A 20527-nucleotide genomic window follows, 5' to 3' on the forward strand; every position below is an offset into this window, starting at 1 on the left:
CAATTATCTGGGTCATGAAGATCTTTTCTGTATAGTTCCTCTGTGTATTCTTGCCACCTCTTCTTAATAGCCTCTGCTTCTGTTCGGTCCATACCATTTCTGTCCTTTATTGTGTCCATCTTTACATGAAATGTTCCCTTGGTATCTCTAATTTTCTTGAAGAGATCTCTAGTCTATCCCATTCTATGGTTTTCCTCTATTTCTTTGCGTTGATCACTGAGAAAGCCTTTCTTATCTCTCCTTGCTATTCTTTGGAATTCTGCATTCAAATGGGTGTATCTTTCCTTTTCTTCTTTCTTTGCCTTTCGCTTCTTGTCCTGTATAAGCATAAATTATTGAACTAAGAAATACTTCAATTTTGGTTATTTCAGCACATTAGCTTGAAATAAAATGGTGTTCAAAAAACTTCAAATTAATTTGATAAATTTTACAATTTGTTAGAAGCTATTTGAGATACATAACTGTTTAGGGTAGTATATACATTTTGCCAGAACATTTGTTAAATTTTATCCTTCCCATTCTCAAATCTCTGGATTCTTTCCAGACTTATTTTCCCAGGAACACCTGTTCAATTTATTTTAGTCTTCTTCCTTGTGTAATACATAAAATAAAGAAGTAAGATCTTTAACAGTGGCTCAGCTGTAAAGCTTCACTCCACATACTCTGGGAATTAAAGTTATCTGGAAACTCACTACAATTCAACAAAGATCAATTACTTAAAAGTTAGGTCTATAGAATTCTATTCCCACTTGGAAATGCTTGCTTGTGGCCAGTTCCTTTTTAGAAATGTATTTCATGGGCCAAACACTAGATTATTATACACCCTTTAGAATTCTTGTGAACCGAGCAGGAATAATTACCATGAACTGATTTGCTACATGATAAGAATGATACACAAAATAGTGAAATGACTTATCTAGAGTACATTGTTTAGTAAGTGAAAATAAAAGCTAGTTCAATTACAAGACTAAAAGCACTGAGAAAGCACTGTGATATATCACTGCTATTGCCAGAACTAGATGTGATATAAGTTAAACTTATGCTTTTCCATGATAATATTCTCCATGTAACTGGAGTTTAACAATTTAACTGAAAATGAAAATAATATAAAAGAATGAAACAGATGAGAATGTGGAGACAAGAAGAAATAGACGAGTTAAAATATCTACAACTACACATTGGGAGGAAAGTTTTGATCTACAGCCATGATATCTCTATGACAGAGTCTTCTTTATAACTCTGGGTATATGCATGAATGTGTAAAAGGGAAATAAACAATCTTTCTCCACCATATATAATATGCCAAAGCTCCTTCACAGAGCCTTTTGTTATTTGAAAAAAAAAAAAAAAGTAGAACACTAATTTGACAATTATATCAAAAATAAATGAACTAGAAGTCTTGAGCCATTTATCTCATTTACAAAAAGAAACTTATTCATATATATCACAAACAGCAACACAGAAGATCATTACCTTTAATATGAAAGTAAGAGTAGGGCATTTTCAAGTGGCCACGCTATAAAATTGAGAGAGAATGAATAAAATAGTTATCATATAAAAAAAAAAATCTAAGTAGAATTAGTACTCCCACCTAGCAAATCTCTCATTTCTACAACTGAAAGTCAACAGGGATAGAGCAGATCAACTTCGTCATTTCAACTTGAACAAAACTTCACCTAATGCTTTATAGTCAACAAAAACATTAACTGACGCCAAAACATTTTTCCAAATGAACGTGCTTTCTAACAGACGTAAAGATCATGTGGGAATTGAGACAATACCTAGAAAATATGTTTCAATTCATCTCAGAGCACTCACTTAGGAACTTAAAGTACACAGAAGCACACAAAGGATGCAAGTATGCCAAAATTGGGAATCATATTCCGAGTCAGCAAATGATTACTGCTTATTAGCTTAAATGAGCTCCATGTCACGTCGACAGTGTCATACAGAGACGCTTTCACCAAGCTCTGCTGTTGCAAGGTGTCACTAGTGTTTGCACTGTGAATCATGTATCTGGTTGGATTTCTTTTAAAGTTGGAAATCCAAGTCATCTAATTAGGACACCACTGCCTGAGCACAGACTGAAAGAGTTACAAAGAAGCTAATAATGACATTTTTCTTTTAATGACAAGGGTTAGGTTAAATTATAAAAGGTTAGGTTACATTAAATTTTTTTTTATAGCAGATCATTTAACAAAAATGTTCCACTAAAGAAAGAGCCAACCATAAAGTCATTTCTTAAGATGCTGACAAAATGGAGAAAGAGTAAGCTGAACTGGGCCTTAATTCTGCATCTAGGACTAAATATGCATCTTGGGTCTGATTAAGTGGCCATTCTTCCTTCAACTATGGATTTGAGGCTTTCAGACATGTGTTCTTCTCTTCTTAATGGTTACTATGCACTGTCGCATAATTACTTATTATTCACCTTTTCAAATAGAAAATAAGTTCCTCAACAGCAAAGACTGGATTATTAATTAACATTTCCCAGGGAATAATATTCCTAGGAAATAATAGGCACTAGGGAAATGTTTAGTGAATGAGGGAATGAATGAATGAACGCTTCCCAAATTCATCAGGGTGTGGAAGTCAGCAACTAGATAGCTCTCTTGTACGAGAGGCTGAAGAAACGATAGTACAACAGGGTATTAGTTTAAGTGAAAGTTTACAGCGGGCATAGGGAAGAAATGTAGAGAGGGAGAGAGGAATTTCAGCCACATAGTATTTCAGCCTTTTTGGGAAATGAGAGGAGACAGTGTAGGTCCAGGGTAAAAATCGGAAATGGAACTGCTCATTTTGAGCACAGGCTTTCTATAGTTAAGTAAAAAAACCCAAGAAATAACTGTATATTGACTTGCAGATGGTGGTGGCTAATTTTAAATGTCATCTTAGGCTAAGGGATGCCCAGATGGTTGGTAAAACATTCTTGGGTCTGTCTCTGAGGGTGCTCCTTAGTTGGGAGCCTCAGAAGAGATCACACTCACCAATGTGGTAGGCATCGTCTAATCTACTGAGGGTCTGAATAGAAGAAAAAGAGGAAGGGCGAGTTTGGTTTTTTGCTTGAGCTAGGATGTCCATTTTCTCCTGGTTTTTGGGTCTTTGGTTCAGAACCGGGACTTACGCCATCTGCTTCCTTGATTCACAGGCCGTTAAATTCAGAATGAATTATATATCAAGGCTGTCCTGACTCTCCAGCTTGCAGACAGCAGACTGTGGGACTTCTTAGCCTCCATAATGTGAGCCAATTCCCATAATAGTCTCCTCACATATATGTGTGTGCGTGTGTGTATGTGTGTGTGTCCTACTGGCTCCGTTTCTTTGGAGAACTCTGATGATACTGATTTGAAAGTGAACACATGGCCAAATGATAAGATGGTCATGTTTCAGACTTCACATATATTCTCACTCATGTGAAACTGTCTACTAATTACTTATGCTGGTTCTTAAAGAAATATTCTTAACCAAAGACAAGGGCTCTGAGTTGAGTCTTCAAGGTGGAGTCAGGTTCAGAGGTCACCACCTTATAGTGAAACCTCTGTTCACCATCTTTCACAGAACCCTAGATATTTAGAGTTTGGAAGAAGCATAATGATGATCCAATCTAAACTAGTTACAAATCTGATACCTCTAAATCTGAGACTTTTTATCTGACAAGACGACCCGATTTGTTGGTAGAATAGACAGATTTAGAACCTATATCTTCTGTTTCTTAGGGCCAAGATTCTTCCCCTGACATCTCACTGTACTTCAGTGGAACACAGAGGAATGCATGGTTCACATGGCATGATACTGAGAGTCATGTTATATGCTGAACACATACCCACAGTAAAGGCACTATTCATATGTGTGACAATTCTACACCTAGCATAATTGGTGTCTGAGACTAGAGGGCTTCAAGAGCATGATGGCAATCTCTGAAGACAAACAAGAGCTAGGGGACATGGGAGGCATCTGTTGTCTGTTTCTGCAGCTTCCTATCATATCCCGAAGTGGGGGCACGCATGACTATGTGCATTGACTTATTTTGTGGCATGGCTAGTGATGCTTGCATTATGATTATTACACAGAAGGTAAGGTCCACGAGAGGGTCTCATTTGTCTATAGTTCCCATGACACCTGGCACAATCGGCACTTTGGAAAGGAAGGAAGGAAGGAAGCCAGGCAGGCAGTGCATAAAGTTTGGGCTTGTTTTTTATATTCTTGCTTTGAAAGGATGGAAAATAAATGGTTCATCTGTAATTTCAAGATAGAATTCTTTCCTTTTTGATCATGGGGAAATGTATAAAACCCACATTTGTGGAAGGAACATGTCAATCACGCTATACCACCAAGTATGCACATCTGCCTGAGGTAAAAAAGATACATGAGGAAAACATTACTTGATTTACAGTTCTCACTTATGCTCCGTCCTTCCCTCTGGTGTGATCTATGGATTAACATTTTGCGTGAACATGAATTCAGCTAATGATAAGCAAACTTTCTCACATCAGAATGCCTCCTTTCAATAAAACATGTAAAACTCATCAGAGCAAAATCAACGGGCTTTCTTGAGGACCAACTGGAAAGGTCACACACAGAGGAATAAAATCTATAAACTTCCAAACAGCAGAGACTGTATATTCTAACCAGGATATTGTCTGTTCTTTATCTTGGGTTCCTGTATCAATTCTCTGACCACAAACACATACAAATATCCCGTGAGGTTCCATGGCTACTTTTGGTTATAATGAATGTCAAAGTGAAAAGTGAAAGTGAAAGTCACTCAGTCGTGTCCTACTCTTTGCAACCCCATAGACTACACAGTCCATGGAATTCTCCAGGCCAGAATACTGAAGTGGGTAGCCTTTCCCTTATCCAGGGGATCTTCCCAACCCAGGGATCAAACCCAGGTCTCCCGGATCATAGGCGTATTCTTTACCATCTGAGCCACAAGGGAAGCCCAGTGAGTGTCAGGGAAACCAATATTTTGTGTGTGTGTTTGTTTTTAAATAATCTTGCTACTTGTTATTTTCTTTCCTCTATTTGTTTCTACCAGTCTCAGCTTTAATTCACAGAGTACAATCAGGTATGTGACCATGTGTTAACTTTATTTGCAAAAGGGGGTAATTAAAATTGTCAGGATTATTACTTATCCTTAAGAAAATGAAATTTACAGAGTCACTTATAAAGCTCTTCACTACATTAGCAACTGTATTTGTAGTTTAAAAAATACATGTGTACACACACACACAGGGTTATGAGCTGAAGAGATGTCAACACCCCTTAGAGGTTACAGGTTAGTTCACTGGTTACAGAAGAATGTGCTGAGTTGAAACTGATCGTTACATAGGTAAATACATATTTCCACAAGAGACCACTCAATCATCCTCTGATCACTTTTGCTAAGGGGGTAGGGGGAAGGGGTCTACAATTTCCAGAAGAAAAAGAATTCCTAATAAAGACCATCTGTAACTTGGCCTTCCATGCTATCAATTAGGAATACTTAAAAGACATTCCATTGCAAATAAATTTCTGTAACTTACAGAAAGGGGGTAAAATTTCACTAACAAATAAACCTTTGAGGAACTCCCCAAATAACAAAGAATCATAGAAAGACCTAGTAGCCCCCTCATGTTAATGCATGTGGTGCAGTGATAGGAGATGGAGAAAGGTATTTGAATTTGTCCTTCTCATTCTGCATCTGTAGGGTAGATGGGAAATATTCTAAGACTAGAGCTGGCAAATATTTTGATTGCAGATTCTTTCAAAGATGTTCATAGTCAGAAACCTGTTGATAAATAAGGAGTTTCTCTAATGGAAGTGATTATGAACCTTCTCCATGGCCTCTGGCTGTCACACTAGGAAGAAGGCCAGGGTCATCAGGAACCCAGTTTGAATATCTGTGGTTTAGAACGCTGCAGTCCAACAGAACTATAATGTGAGTTACACATGTAATTTAAAAATTTCTATGAGCCACATTTTAAAAAGTAAAAGAAATGGCTGAGATTACTAATACATTTTAGCTAACCCAACATGTAACCCAACATGTATAAAATATTATAATTCCGACATATAATCAATATAAAATTTTTAAGATGTTTACTCTTTTTTTTAATACTAAGTTTTTGAAATCAGGTGTCTATTTTACACTTTCACCACACCTCAACTCAGACCTGTCACATTTTAAGCTCAAAAGCCATACGTGGTTAATGGTTACCATATTGGATCATTAATGTTTCCACTTTGCTCTCACCTACCCAGGGGACTTAGTCCCTCTTATTTTTTCTCTTCACTGGGGCAGTGTGTGATTTCATAAAAGTCCTTTACTAAAGGACATCTTTTTGTTTTGTTTTAAAAATTTAAACCATATTCATGAGTTAATTATTAATCGTTTCTAATCTGAGGACAGACTGCATGTTCATCTCTTCTCACCTCTTTCTCCCCTATTTCTTCTCAATAGGGGAGGACAGAGGAAGAAATAATCAAACATCATTTGAGAGAAGTCACTTGCTTTCGTCTAGGTTTGTCCATCAATACCCCAGGATCAAACATCCGTTTCAGGGAAAAAACTATAACTGTAGTTTAGAAATTAACACTTAACTCTTCCTGATGTGCGATGTAATAACTTACTTCAAAGTCATCCACTGTCTGAGCTAAGCAACTAGCCCAGTGAGATAGGATAATAGTCGTAGACATACCCCATCTGTGCTAATTCTGGTTTATGGTGGGATAAAGCCACTTTATCCCCCTCCCATGGATGTTGTTGTTCTTCTCCCATGGATGGAGATGTTGTTCTTCTCCCATGGATGGAGAGTAACTTCACTCCTTTAACTCAATATGCCTTGAGCACTTGCTAGGTGAAAAGTACACAGAAAGCAAAAATAATTGTGTAGCCTTTTCCCTATAAGACAGATGAATAGTAGCAAAAATAAGGTAATTAGTGACAAACTACTATATTGTAAGTTCTCTGAGGGTAGGACTGCATTTCATTTATCACTGAACACAGTGCCTGTGCAGACCTGTTGCTCAACAAATATTTATCAAGTGAATGAATGGTATGCCAGAGAAGGGGCAGGGGAATGAGAAGTACAGGAGCTGTGCCATTAGGATTATTTAGGGAGATGGAATATCCTAGAGGAGGTGAAACTGTAGGATTGTGACTGGTAGTGGAAATGCATAGAGGGAAAGGTTTGAGAAAAGATATACGTACCATTTCATGGTCTGCTGTGCTACTTTATATTCCTAGTAGCTGATGAATCTCCAGGGCCCATTTAGCCAAAACAAACAAATGAAAATATAAATATACTGACCTTTCAGGAGACAGTTGATGGATTCCCTTCAAGATCCTGATTTTATATAACTTCCAATCACAGGGAAAGAGATCGTTTGTGTGAAATATAGAAAAGCATTCTGAAAAACCAGCTCTGCAGTGATCCCAGATGTGTTATTTTTAATTTAAAAAAGAGGAGGGAAGGCTATAATTTTTTAAAGGATAGTGAAATTTAAAAAGTACAGTGAACTGGCAGGTTTTAAACTATAAATATTCTAACACTAGCTTCAAAATAACAAATTCATTTGATTTGGGGATATTTACAATTCCTTTAATACTACTCTATTTTTGTTGTTGTTCATATAGGAAGTTTTCTTAATATTGATTTTCCTGCTCTGATAATTTCACACCAATATTCATTTATAAAAACCATTAAGTTGCTTATTATTTGCAAGAAAAATCAGTGATGGTTATACAAGGTAGTTAAAAAAAAAACTGAATCAAGGTCTAATACAACTGAAAATTGCAAATTGTCACAGTTATTACCATAACATTAGCAGCATCTAAAGCTCACAAGGCTAAGGTGACAATGAGAGATAATGATACAATGTCAATCTCATAATGCAATAAAGAGAAAAGCAGAGCATGAGCACTGAAATATGATAAAATAGGTTTCTCTTCCACTCTTCTTATAGTACATACTTTGGAAATACCGGGGGTTTTGACAACTTAAAACATCCCATGGATTATCCTATATATTACACATTTTTTTAATTTAGTGGTATAATTGCTATTATAAAAAGTAATCTTTTCTCATCATAATAGCTCTTTCTTTAACTGGAAGAAGAAGGCATGAGTGTGCTTGATTCCTACATACAATACTTTCAGGAAAGAGCCCAAGCTCTATCTCTCTAGACAACTGAATCTATTCTTTCTAAATGAGCTTCTCAACAGAAATCATGGAACTTGGAATAATGATTGCAAGTTCCAAGATCCAACTTAGTGATTCTGAGTTATGCCTCTATGTTAATTCCTTCATCTGACACTTATTGATCCATGATCACAATAATAAGGGTAGATAACATGAATATGTATTACTTATGTATCAGTCACTGAGTCAAGCACTTCAGATATGCTGTATCATTTAATTCTAACAACAATCCTATGAAATAATGCTTATTTTTGTCATTTTTTAAACCTTCAGAAAAGAAAACTGAGTGATCAAATACCTTTAAGGTGCCCAAAGTTGCCCAGGTAGCAAGGAGTCAGACAGTATAAAGAGGAAGGACTATGGAGCCAGATTGCTTGGGTCAAATCCCAGCAGTTTTGCCCATTTAGAATTGATGTTATCAATGGGCAAGTCATACTGCCTATGTCTTGGTTTCTAAATCTGTAAAATGGGTATAAAGCAAAGCCCGCTTCATAGGCTTTGCTTTATATTTATTTAATCTTCATTGTGAAGATTAAATAAATTAATTCATGTAAAGTACTAAGAACAGTATCAATACTTACACAGCAGCCAAGTACTATAGTACATATTATTTAGTCGCTAAGTCATGTCTGACTCTTTGTGACCCCATGGACTGTGTAACCTGCCAGGCTCCTTTGTTGATGGGGTTTTTCAGGCAAGAATACTGGAGTGGGTTGCCATTTCCTCCTCCAATAATACATATAAGGGCTAGTTGTTATTACTGCCTCTATACCATACCAGAGATGGTGCAACCTTAGTATTAAGAGTGGGGATATCTCCATTTGTTATAAAAATTGGAAGATGCTCATATCCTCATAAAAGTGGGGAAATAAGTATATAGGTACAAATTATGGGCTGAATATTCAATGTTTTGGAAAGATGGATGAGGTCAAAGCATTAGCAATCCCCTCTTGCAGCTTAATCTTGGGATACCCAAGTAAGAAATAGCAGCTGTGTATATGTTGGAGATCCTTGAAGAGACATTTCATACTCTGTCTGTGAAGACACACAGACAGAGCTGGGTGTTCTGATAGTCAGACTAAGATATCAAAAGTTAAAGATCTTAAATTAGGAAACATGTGGTGTCAGAAGCATAGAATGTTGTAGCAAGAAGAAAAAAGGCACTGAAAAGAACATGTAGAGCTTGTGGGTTTTCAGCTAACAACAGAAGCATTTTTCTGGTCTGATTAATATTGATTTTTATTCTGTCTTGCTACATGATAGTTATCTCACTAAGTATTTACTACTGTATAAGAATGAAGAGCCCATTTCCACAAGCCAGGTAGATGCTACAGAAAATATTCTCAGCACTGGGGTATTCAATGTTTTTCTGTACAGATTTGGCCTGAGACCTTAGGGGATTATTAAAATGCAAAGGTAAAAGGTTACATTATTTAATTATACCAAGCCTCAGCCTACTGGGATTATGTTTTTTTTTTTTAATTTTCCTCTGTAAAATAATATCCTTTCTCTTTTCTTATGATTGAATAAAATATGGTCATAGAATGGTAACTATTGAATAGTTCCCTCATTCTAGCTCTCAGAGATAATGCTTTTACTCTTATTCCCTGACTTGGTCATCTCTTTCTTCCACTTTCCAGGCAATGATGCCCTAAAAAGATTAACCCCCTCTCTGAGGTTGGAGCCAATTCTTTCAATGGATGCCAAAAGTTCACCTCCAAAATTCAATTGATGAGCTGTGTCTCTAATGGAATATGATTTTTGTTTACTTTAGATTATGCAATTGAGGAAGTTGTGCTAAATACATTGGCAGAATATAAAGTGCCATTAAGACATGGTGTCACTGTTTCCTGCTTTGCTACGCAAAATGCATCCATCTTTGCAAAGCACTCTCTTATCTCCAGCAGACAGTTTTTAATAGCAATTTTCAAATAGGAGCTGTAATAAAGGCCAAATCTATTTTGTTACAGCAGCGGGAACTAACACCAGTTACCTGCTCAGGGCTAGTAAGCTACATGACAACTCAGTTTCCACCACCCACTGGGAACAACACACTTCACATGCAAATCAACAAATTAGGCAGTTTTCACAGATCCTATTTCCTCAGATTTAAAGCTTCATAAAATACCACATGATTTTTGCATTTAGATACATGAGCAATGAAGTCTAAAATAGTATGTTTTTGTGTTTATTTGCTTTTATAATTACAGGTAAATTATAATAAAGGACTATGAAATTCAATAACCTTCTCTGTATTTATTATAGGCAATTAAATATAAACCTATATTTATTATAGGCAATTCTTATTTTAACCACATTCATGTAGCCTTCTTGGTAGACAGATACCTCCAAAGTGGGAACAGAAAAAATGTCTCATTTCAATACAGGATGTCTAACTATTCAAAGTAGTGGGCTGATATGAAAACTATCTTGCCAGCCTTGAGTGAAGGGAGGATGGTCGTCAGCAAGGATTCCCAAGGTGATCCTTGAACTTAACACTTAAGTAAGACTAAGAATTGGCCATAGATATAGAGTGGCCATTGGTATAGAGTGGGTTCAAGGCTGGGTAATACATTTGACTTCCAAAATATTGATGGCTGAATGCTTTCACGGTACAGTCTGACACTTGCATGTACTTATCTATGGCTGCAGGACAGAATAAAGGTGAGGCACTGCATGACATCTTGGAAATTTCAGCATTTCAAGGCACTGTATATAGCCACTTTGAACATTTTGGCAGGGGATCAGATTTATCTTTGGGGAGGTCATACGGGTAATGCTGCAGAGGGTGGTTGAAAGAGAAACTTAAGACTGCTCAGACAGCCACTGTTTTAATCTGGGGAGAAGCTGAACTAAGGGAGTACAACAAAGGGTAAAAAGAAAGAATTTAGATACTTAGGGACTTGGTAATGGATTGAATTTGAGGGGGAGGGGAAAGAATGCATCACTCTCTTGACCTCCTGGATAGCCTCAGTAAGGGCAGACGAGCAAAGCTAAGTTCACAATGTACAGGTTGAGTTTGGGGTACCTACAGATGCATATGAGAAAACTGTTTAATAAATTTTGTGTCTATGAATCCAGAGCTTGGGTAAATGTCTGATTTATAGCTGAAATTGCCAGGAGAGGTAGGGAGGGGTGAGAAGAAAGGGAAAGAGGAAGGAGAGAAAGAAAAAACAGCAGAAGGGTAAGAAGAAACAGCTGAACATAGAGAACTGGGGAATGCTAACTCTCCATAAGAGGCTAGGATGAGGAGCTAGAGGCAGCAGCTAGAAAGCTAAAAGGAGTACCTTGAGAGCAATATCCCAGAATATGGGAATAGGTATACAGTTAAAGGGAGAAGGCAATGGCAACCCACTCCAGTACTCTTGCCTGGAAAATCCCATGGATGGAGGAGCCTGGTTAGGCTGCAGTCCATGGGGTCGCTAAGAGTTGGGCATTACTGAGTGACTTCACTTTCACTTTTAAGCATTGGAGAAGGAAATGGCAACCCACTCCAGTATTCTTGCCTGGAGAATCCCAGGGATGGGGGAGCCTGGTGGGCTGCTGTCTATGGGGTCACACAGAGTTGGACACAACTAAAGCAACTTAGCAGCGTACAGTTAAAGTAATTTATGCAGAGTCAAGACAATTCATTTTTAAACATTACTAATTTTAAAAGGAAGGCTTATACATTACACTGCAACTTGACTTATATTGCTCATTGCCTGACCTTTCAAGAAAAGAAATTAGATATTTTCTTGAATAATAATTTGTGTCTTTGTTTTTTGAGGAAGTATCAATTTAAAAAAATTTTAATAAAAATGAGTATTGCTCTATAAATTATTTGACTATAACATTAAAATTATATGCCAGCAAATTTGGAAAACTCAGCAGTGGCCACAGGAATGAAAAAGGTCACCTTTCATTCCAATCACAAAGAAAGGCAATGCCAAAGAAAATTCAAACTATGGTACAACTGCGCTCATTTCACATGCTAGCAAGGTAATCCTCAAAATCCTTCAAGCTAGGCTTCAACAGTATGTGAACTGAGAACTTCCAGATGCACGAGCTGGATTTAGGAAAGGCAGAGGAACCAGAGATCAAACTGCCAACATCCCCTGGATCACAAAAAGCAAGGAAATTCCAAAAAAACATCTACTTGTGCTTCACTGACTATGCTAAACCTGTGTGGATCACAACAAACTGTGGAAAATTCTTCAAGAGATGGGACTGCCAGACCACCTTACCTGTTTCCTGAGAGAAATGTATGCAGGTCAAGAAGCAACAGTTAGAACTGGACATGGAAAAATGCACAGGTTCAAAACTGGTAAAGGAGTACATCAAGGCTGTATATTGTCACCTACTTATTTAAACTCTGTGCAGAGTGAGTGTGTGTGTGTGTGTGTTAGTCCCTCAGCTATGTCCAATTCTTTGCAATGGACTGTAGCCCGCCAAGCTAGAGTACATCATACAAAATGCTAAGCTGGATGAAGCACAAGCTGGAATTAAGACTGTCGGGAGAAATATCAACAACTTCAGATATGCAGATGATATCTCTCTAATGGCAGAAAGCAAAGAGGAACTAAAGAGCCTCTTGATGAAGGTGAAAGAGGAGAGTGAAAAAGCTGGCTTGAAACTCAACATTCAAAAGCAAAGATCATGGCATCTATTCCCATAACTTCAGGGTAAATAGATGGGGAAAAAGTGGAAACAGTGACAGATTTTATTTTCCTGGGCTCCAAAATCACTGTGGACAGGGACTGCAACCAAAAAATTAAAAGAGGCTTGTTCCTAGAAAGAAAAGCTATGACAAACAACAGTATATTAATAAGCAGAGATATCACTTTGTTTCCAAAGGTCTGTCTAGTCAAAGCCATGTGGCTCAGTGGTAAAGAATCCGCCAGCAATGCAGGAGACGTTGTTTGATCCCTGGGTTGGGGAGATCCCCTGGAGGAGGACATGGCAAACCACTCCAGTATTTCTGCCTGAAAAATTTCATGGACAGAGGAGGCTGATGAGCTACAGTCCATGGGGTTCCAAAGAGTTGGACAGATCAAGCAATTGAACACATACATGGTCAACGCTATGGTTTTTTCAGTAGTCATGTACAGATGTGAGAGTCAGGCCATAAGGAAAGCTGAGTGCCAAAGAACCGATGCTTTTGAACTGTGGTGTTGGAGAAGACTCTTGAGAGTTTCTTGGACAGCAAGGAGATCAAACCAGTCAATCTTAAAGGAAATCAACCTTGAATATCCATTGGAAAGACTGCTGCTGATGCTGAAGCTTCAATACTTCGGCCACCTGATGTGAAGGGCCAACTCATTGGAAAAGACCCTGATATTGGGAAAGATTGAAGGCAAGAGGAGAAGAGAGTGGCAGGGGATATATGGTTAGACAGCATCACTGACTCAATGCACATGAGTTTGAGCAAACTCCAGGAGATAGTGAAAGGCAGGGAAGCCTGGTATGCTGCAGTTCATGGGGTCGTAAACAGTAGGACACAACTTAGTGACTGAACGATAAAAACATTTAAGTTATCTTGGTAAACTTTATCTACACATTCTATTTATCACAAGTACTTCTTATTTTAACCACATTCATGTTAAAGATTTTAAATGTACAGAACTAATACAATAATAGAAAAATTTATTTTGTAGCTTTGCGGGCTCCAGATAATAGTCACTTTTCAGTTTGGAGTGTATTGTGTGATACAGCAACATCTAATCGCCAAGTATGAATTGAAGCCTAGTTCTAATAGACATTGTAAAGACCCTCAGAAAAGGAGGGCTACAGTTCCAGGAGTAGGACACACAATGGGCTACCTAAACATAATTGAAATTTTGTTGGTCTGAGTTGTGACAGCAGAGAAGAGACCTCAGCTAAAAAGCACAGGGAAATACAGACATAGAGCATCCTAACTAAAAAGAGTCATTTCTTGGTTAGATTGAGCAGAGCTCAACTGGTTTGTACTTAATGGAGCATAGCTAGAGAGTACCCTCTGCATCCATGGGTTCCATATTTGCAGACCCAACCATATGGATGGAAAATATTTGGAAAAAAGTTCTAGAAAGTATCAAGAAACAAAACTTGAATTTGCTAAGCAAGTAACCATTTGCATAGCGTTTACATTTCACTTACAACTATTTATAAAGCATTTTCATTGTTTTTTGGTATTTTAAGTAATCTTGTTATTGCTGCTTAATCACTAGGTTGTGTTCAACTCTTTTGGGACCCCTTGGACTGTAGCCCAACAAGTTCCTCAGTCCGTGGAATTTCCCAGGCAAGAATACTGGAGTGGGTTGCCATTTCCTTCTCCAGGGTATTTTCCTGACCCAGGTATCGAACCCATGTCTCCTGCATTGGCAAGCAGATTCTTTAACACTGAGCTACCAGGGAACCCCTTCAAGTAATCTAAAGATGATTTAAAGTATAAAGGAGAATGCACATAGGTTATGTACAAATACTGCACCATTTTCTATAAGGGACTTGAGCATCTGCAGATTTTGGTATTTGGCATGGGGACTGGTGAGTCTGTGCTAAATCACTTCAGTCATGTCTGACTCTTTGCCACCCTATGGACTGTGGCCCATCAGGCTCCCCTGTCCATGGGATTCTCTAGGCAAAAATATTGGAGTGGGCTGCCATGCCTCCTCCAGGGGATCTTCCTGACCCAGGGATTGACCTATGTCTCCTGCATTGGCAGGCGGGTTCTTTACCAGTAGTGCCACCTGGGAAGCCCCATGGGGCCTGGAATCACTCCTTAATAGATACTGAGGAACTACTGTAGTATTAGAAAGGAGAAATTCATTAAGAAACTCCCCTCCATAGTGAAGTATTGCTTCCCATGATGCTGCACTTAGGTGATCATCTCCAACCTGGATCCATCTGGAGGAGGTCTCTGGGATAGAAAAAGTGCCGAGAGGAACACTCTATATCTAATAATTCTTTACAGAGGGTTGCATTCCTTTTGCGATGATAGTTGTATCCAACTAGGTGTTGAATACATTAGTACAAGGAGTCAGCGAGTAGAAGTAAGACTGTCAGCCACGTGTCAGGCAGAAACATAGATGGCTCTGCAGAGGCTGGACTCTGTTATAAAGTAGTTTTTAGTTTTTGTTTGTTTATTTGTTTGTTTGTGTAACAGACCTGTCTGAGAATCAGAAGGAAAATATGGATCCTTCCTCCACAAAACTACAGTCACTCATTTATAGTAAAAATTTTGCACAGTCCTTCAAGGACTGTGCCTTAGAAGTTTCACTCAATATGTGCTTCATAAACACTGTGTCATGGCACGTGGGTTCTCCATGTTAATTAACATTCTGGAAATTCTTTACCATTAAACTTGATATAGTTAACCTATAGAGTAAAACAAGACATATGAATTTTTAAAAATTACTTATAATGCAACCTACCAATTTTATTTTTAAAAACTTAAAAAAAAGATACTAGTGATACAAACTACTTTTTGGCTAAAAGTTTAAAAGTGCTTCATAAAGTTGCAGTATCTTTCACCTGTAAGATATTTGGGGCATAGACATTTGAAGACATACAAGAAGAACGCAGTAGATTTCAGCTGCTCTAATTACATCCTGACATACAAAAAGAAAAAGAGGATTCTGTAGAGTGTTTACACTATTTGATCCTTTATGGTCTTGTTAGGGGAGGCACACTGATAGAAACTGGCCACCCTGGCCAGGCACCAGAGTAACCATTTGCATGAATTGTTTTACAACAGGAGGTCCTGGTAAGGAACATGGAACTAATAAGCCTCCATCAACCGGAATAGTTCAGGAAAGGTCAAAATGAGACACCACATGTTTGATCACCTTCCAGAATCCTCTCTGGCATTCATCTTGGCTGAACAAGGCGTGCACCACCAGGAAGGACTCTTGAGTCAGAATGATCGGCTAAAGACAACCGGAAACTAATCCCATCACCGTAAAACCCGAGACTGCAAGCCATGTAACAAAGCTGTTCTCCTGGGTTCCCTTACCCTACTGCTCTCCACCCTGGTGCCTTTTCCCAATAAAATCTCTTGCTTTGTCAGCACATGTATCTCCTCAGACGATTCATTTCCGAGTGTTAGACAAGAGCCCAGTTTCAGGCCCTGGAAGGGGTCCTCCTTCCTGCAACAGTCTTATCCAGAATCAAGCTGTCTTCATTTAGCAATACGGACAAACTCAGCCATATGTGGCCATGTGCAGGGGAGGTTGTTATCATGACATTCCTGTAATTTAGGGACAGACCTGTGGTAAGGAACACACTCAGGTATCGCTCCTTTATTTTCTATAAAAGCTGGACTGAATGCTCAGGGAATTGTAGTTTTCTTAAGTACTGATTCTCAACAGATGTATATCTCCATACCCTCTATCGGTTACACCTATATTATACACTATATTCTCTACAATATTATGTATTATATGTATTTTATACCACAATGATATTACAATGCCTCTCTTTCTGTTTTAAGACACAAGAGATTTACTAAAGTGAGATACCCCTGGAGTGGTCTCTCCCATTTAAAGATCCTCAATACCTAACAAATGTAATTAAAAAGGCTGGAAGAATACCTCGTATTTCTCCAATTGCCAATTCCTGATGAGGCAAATTGTAAACTTTACGGATGAATTTAACTTCACTATCACTATCATATGACATTTATCTTTGGATATTTTTGTTTTCAAAATCAAATACCCAGATATGTGTAAGAAAAGCCCTAGGTGATCAGACTGGTACTGTATTGCTTCCCCGGGATCCCCTCCAGTCTTATCAATAAGTCATTTGCAGCAAAATGGAAAGGATAAAAAGTATGAGAAAAAGATGATATCAGATTTCTAAGAATCCTTTTGCAACACGGTTTTAATAATAATCAGCAGGACATTTTCCTATTTACCATCTCATTCACGCACATTGTGCTAAATTCAATAGTTAATGAGGCCTCATCATAAGGATGAGATATTTGTACCTTTTTGCAGATGTCTTACTTTTGAAGTTTCCTTAATTGTAAAAGACATTTCACTCTTGGAAATGTGTACGCTTTTACCACAAGTGGACACTCACTTAATTTAGGTTTTTAGATTAGATGGTGTCCACAAAAATTAAAAAAAAAACAACCACACACATAAGGAAGTTTTTTTTTTTTAACTTATAATCCTATTTGCAATCAGCACTTTACTTATTTTATAACTTCTAATTTCACTGATTTGAGGTTGAAGCAAGGCCAGCTCTTTACTCTTTTCAAATACAGCATAAAAATGATAGAATGATGCAGTACTAGCTTCCAAGTCTTTTAGGGAAAAAGGGTATCAGGTTTACATATACTTACAGATTATTCAGAAAAAAAAGGAATGCATGCTTGTCTCTGTACACATATCCATACAGAGAGGAAAAAAAAAAAGTGAGAGAGAAAAATAACACTTGAGCTAATATAGAGATATGTTAACATCCGAGGAAAGGAATCTAGATGAAAAGTACATAAGAACCCTTTATATTTTGTAACATTTCTCTAAGTCTAAAATTATTTTATAATAAGTTTAAAAATGTAATTTCTGAATTTAAAAAGATGAGAAAGTGGATCAAAGAATTTATAGACTTAGTATATAAGGATGCTCTAAGACACATGTACTATTGGCTTGATCTTGTAAATCAACAATCAATACTCAAACACTTATGTTGTTTAAAATTGCTGGTCTGCTGGCAACATGCAGCAATATACATTACACAAACCATCATCCTTAAACGATATTAATGTTTCAGCTCAGCTGTCATCAATTATTTAAGACTCACTTCCCAAGCAGGTTGGTAAGGCTAGAAGGAAAGATTTTTCAGAGAGGGAAGGGAGAATTACGGAAAGAAAACCCCAAATTACTTTATCCTAGTAAGAAAAAGCTTTCTGAGCAACCTTGAACCCATGTGTATATATATATAAGGGACTATTTTCATCTGGTGACCTATCCACCAGATAAAGCAAAGTAATATCATTGCCCAAAGGAGACAAATCTCCCCCAGGCCATGTATGTCAGTAAAATAAAGGATCAACTTATTGAAATATTGGCCCAGCTAGACTTTCTTCCATTAACAATCAGTTGAGACACATTTTTAAAGCAACAGCTTAAATGAATGGCTGTGTGTCTGTAATAATTCTGACTTAAAATGTCAACTGTATTTGAGATGCTATGTGCATTTAATCAATGTCTCTATATTATAAAATAAATATACTTCAGTGTGACTGCTTGTGCCAGCCATAAATCATAATTCACAAAGAACATCTTATCCTCACTATTGATAGTCGTTAATGACAATACTGATTAAAATAGTATCTGACTGCCATATTATTGTTAAACAGTCTACTAGAATTTCTATTACATCCTATAACCTACCACTATTTCTCTTTATGCTGATACATCTCTTTTGGAATAAAACATGATAGATTTAAAGTTTAACACTGAAAATGCAAAACATAAGAGTAGAGCTTATCAGCTAACCTGTATTCCCAAAATGAAGAGTTACTTCTGTTAGAGAGTCCAGTATTCAAAGGATTTGTTTCTCTCTTTCAGCATTACTATCTGAAGTTTTCAAAATGAAAACTTCAGATTTAAAAGAAAAAAACAAGAGTAAAATGTATCATCATTTCAAAATTAAGTCAGCCTATGAAAGCCTCTGTAAGTAGAAACTGTTAGTTACTACTTTTAGAATGGATTTCTTAGAGTCAAGAATTAACTCAGGAACCCATTGTTGAATGCGTATAATGATCTAGGCAGTAAGCAATAGCAAAACTGATGTCAGATATGCCCAATACCCTACGGTCATTGTTTAACTGGGGATTAGATAGAGTCCCACTAACCAGGATGAATAAAGGCTGGATGAATGACACAGAGGCTGCCTTAGACAGGTCAGCCAACTAGTCTAGAAGTGGTCTGTCAAGGTATAGTCCAGCAGCAGCACAGGTCATGGTGTTGCAGGGAGGCAGCCAATTCTGACTCCATGCTGCAAACTGTTTCTTTGACTTGCTTTTTGTTGCTTTTACTATTATAATCATACTCACTGGCTTGCCTGGAAAAAACTGCCCCTCTGCTTGACTGTAAACTAAAGTGCCTTTGTTCAGCTCCTGGAGAGATAGTTTGTCCCTGCCCACCTGTGAATAGAAGAGATTAACACCCTCTTCCAAAGGCTGGCCATTCCCTTGGAGATGTTTTGCAAGACGGAAGACCCTTTCACTTTACTTCCTCACTGCCTCTCCCTCTCTATTCTGCCTTTTGACTTTAGTTCCTCATTGCTTTTTTCTCTCTGGTCTATAAAAGAACCTGGCATCCAGACCCCAATAAGATGGTTATTTTAAGGCACTAGCCTGCCATCTTCTTGGTCTGCTGGATCCCTGATTAGTCTCTTCCTTGCCTCAACACCTCATCTCTCGGATTCATTGGCCTGTCATGCAGCGAGCACAGTGAGCTTGGCATAACAATGGTAGTGAGGAAAGCAAATGACAGATGAATTCGCAAAAGTCAGATAAGATGCCAAAGATTCAAAGAAAAAATATTGTGTAACTAGGCGGCTGCAACGGGCGCACTAAGTGCGGCCGAGAGGAGCCACCCCACGTCCGAGGTCAGGGGCAGAAGCCAGGAGGACCCCATGCCCGAAGGGCAGCGGCCAAGAGGAGTTACCCCATGTCCGAGGTCAGGGGCAGCGGCCAAGAGTGCCAGACTGCGACGGCGCAGGAAGGGCCAAGAGGAGCTACCCCACGTCCGAGGTCAGGGGGGGCGGCCGAAGGAGATACCCAGCGTCCGAGGTCAGGGGCGGCGATGAGAGGAGTTACCCCATGTCCGAGGTCGGGGTAGCGGCTGGTAGGAGATACCCCATGCCCTTAAGCCTGAGGCCAGGGGCGGCAGGCAGGAGGAGCAACCCCACGCCCCTACGCCCAAGGCCAGGGTCGGCAGCTGGGAGGACCAACCCCACGCCGTGGCTGTGTGGGCACAGGAGGGCCTAGAGGAGCTATCCCACGTTGAAGGTCAGGAAGGGTGGCAGTGAGGAGATACCCCTCGTCCAAGGTAAGGAGCAATGGCTGTGCTTTGCTGGAGCAGCTGTGAAGAGATACCCCACGTCCAAGGTAAGAGAAACCCAAGTAAGACCGTAGGTGTTGCAAGAGGGCATCAGAGGGCAGACAAACTGAAACCATACTCACAGAAAACTAGTCAATCTAATCACACTAGGATCACAGCCTTGTCTAACTCAATGAAACTAAGCTATGCCCATGGGGCAACCCAAGATGGGCGGGTCATGGTGGACAGATCTGACAGAATGTGGTCCACTGGAGAAGGGAATGGCAAACCACTTCAGTATTCTTGCCTTGAGAACCCCATGAACAGTAT

At 38.6% G+C, this 20527-nt stretch overlaps 1 protein-coding gene across 13 annotated transcripts in view; it reads right to left on the reverse strand.

Moving 5' to 3' along the window:
- The window catches only part of PARD3B (par-3 family cell polarity regulator beta), a 1159019-nt gene that overhangs the window by 299536 nt on the left and 838956 nt on the right, over positions 1–20527 (reverse strand). Inside the window, exon 19 of one of the 13 annotated variants that reach the window (XM_086344523.1) lies at positions 1–20527. This exon is cut by the window's left edge and continues 68458 nt beyond it; it is cut by the window's right edge and continues 9413 nt beyond it. The exons of the other annotated variants lie outside the window; for them this stretch is intronic. The gene's annotated coding sequence lies outside the window, so the exon portion shown is untranslated. 13 annotated transcript variants of the gene reach the window in all.

Source organism: Bos grunniens, chromosome 2 (genome assembly GCF_055505025.1).
Source record: "Bos grunniens cultivar Pamir isolate PY7600 chromosome 2, Bosgru_T2T1.0, whole genome shotgun sequence".
Lineage (NCBI taxonomy): Eukaryota > Metazoa > Chordata > Mammalia > Artiodactyla > Bovidae > Bos > Bos grunniens.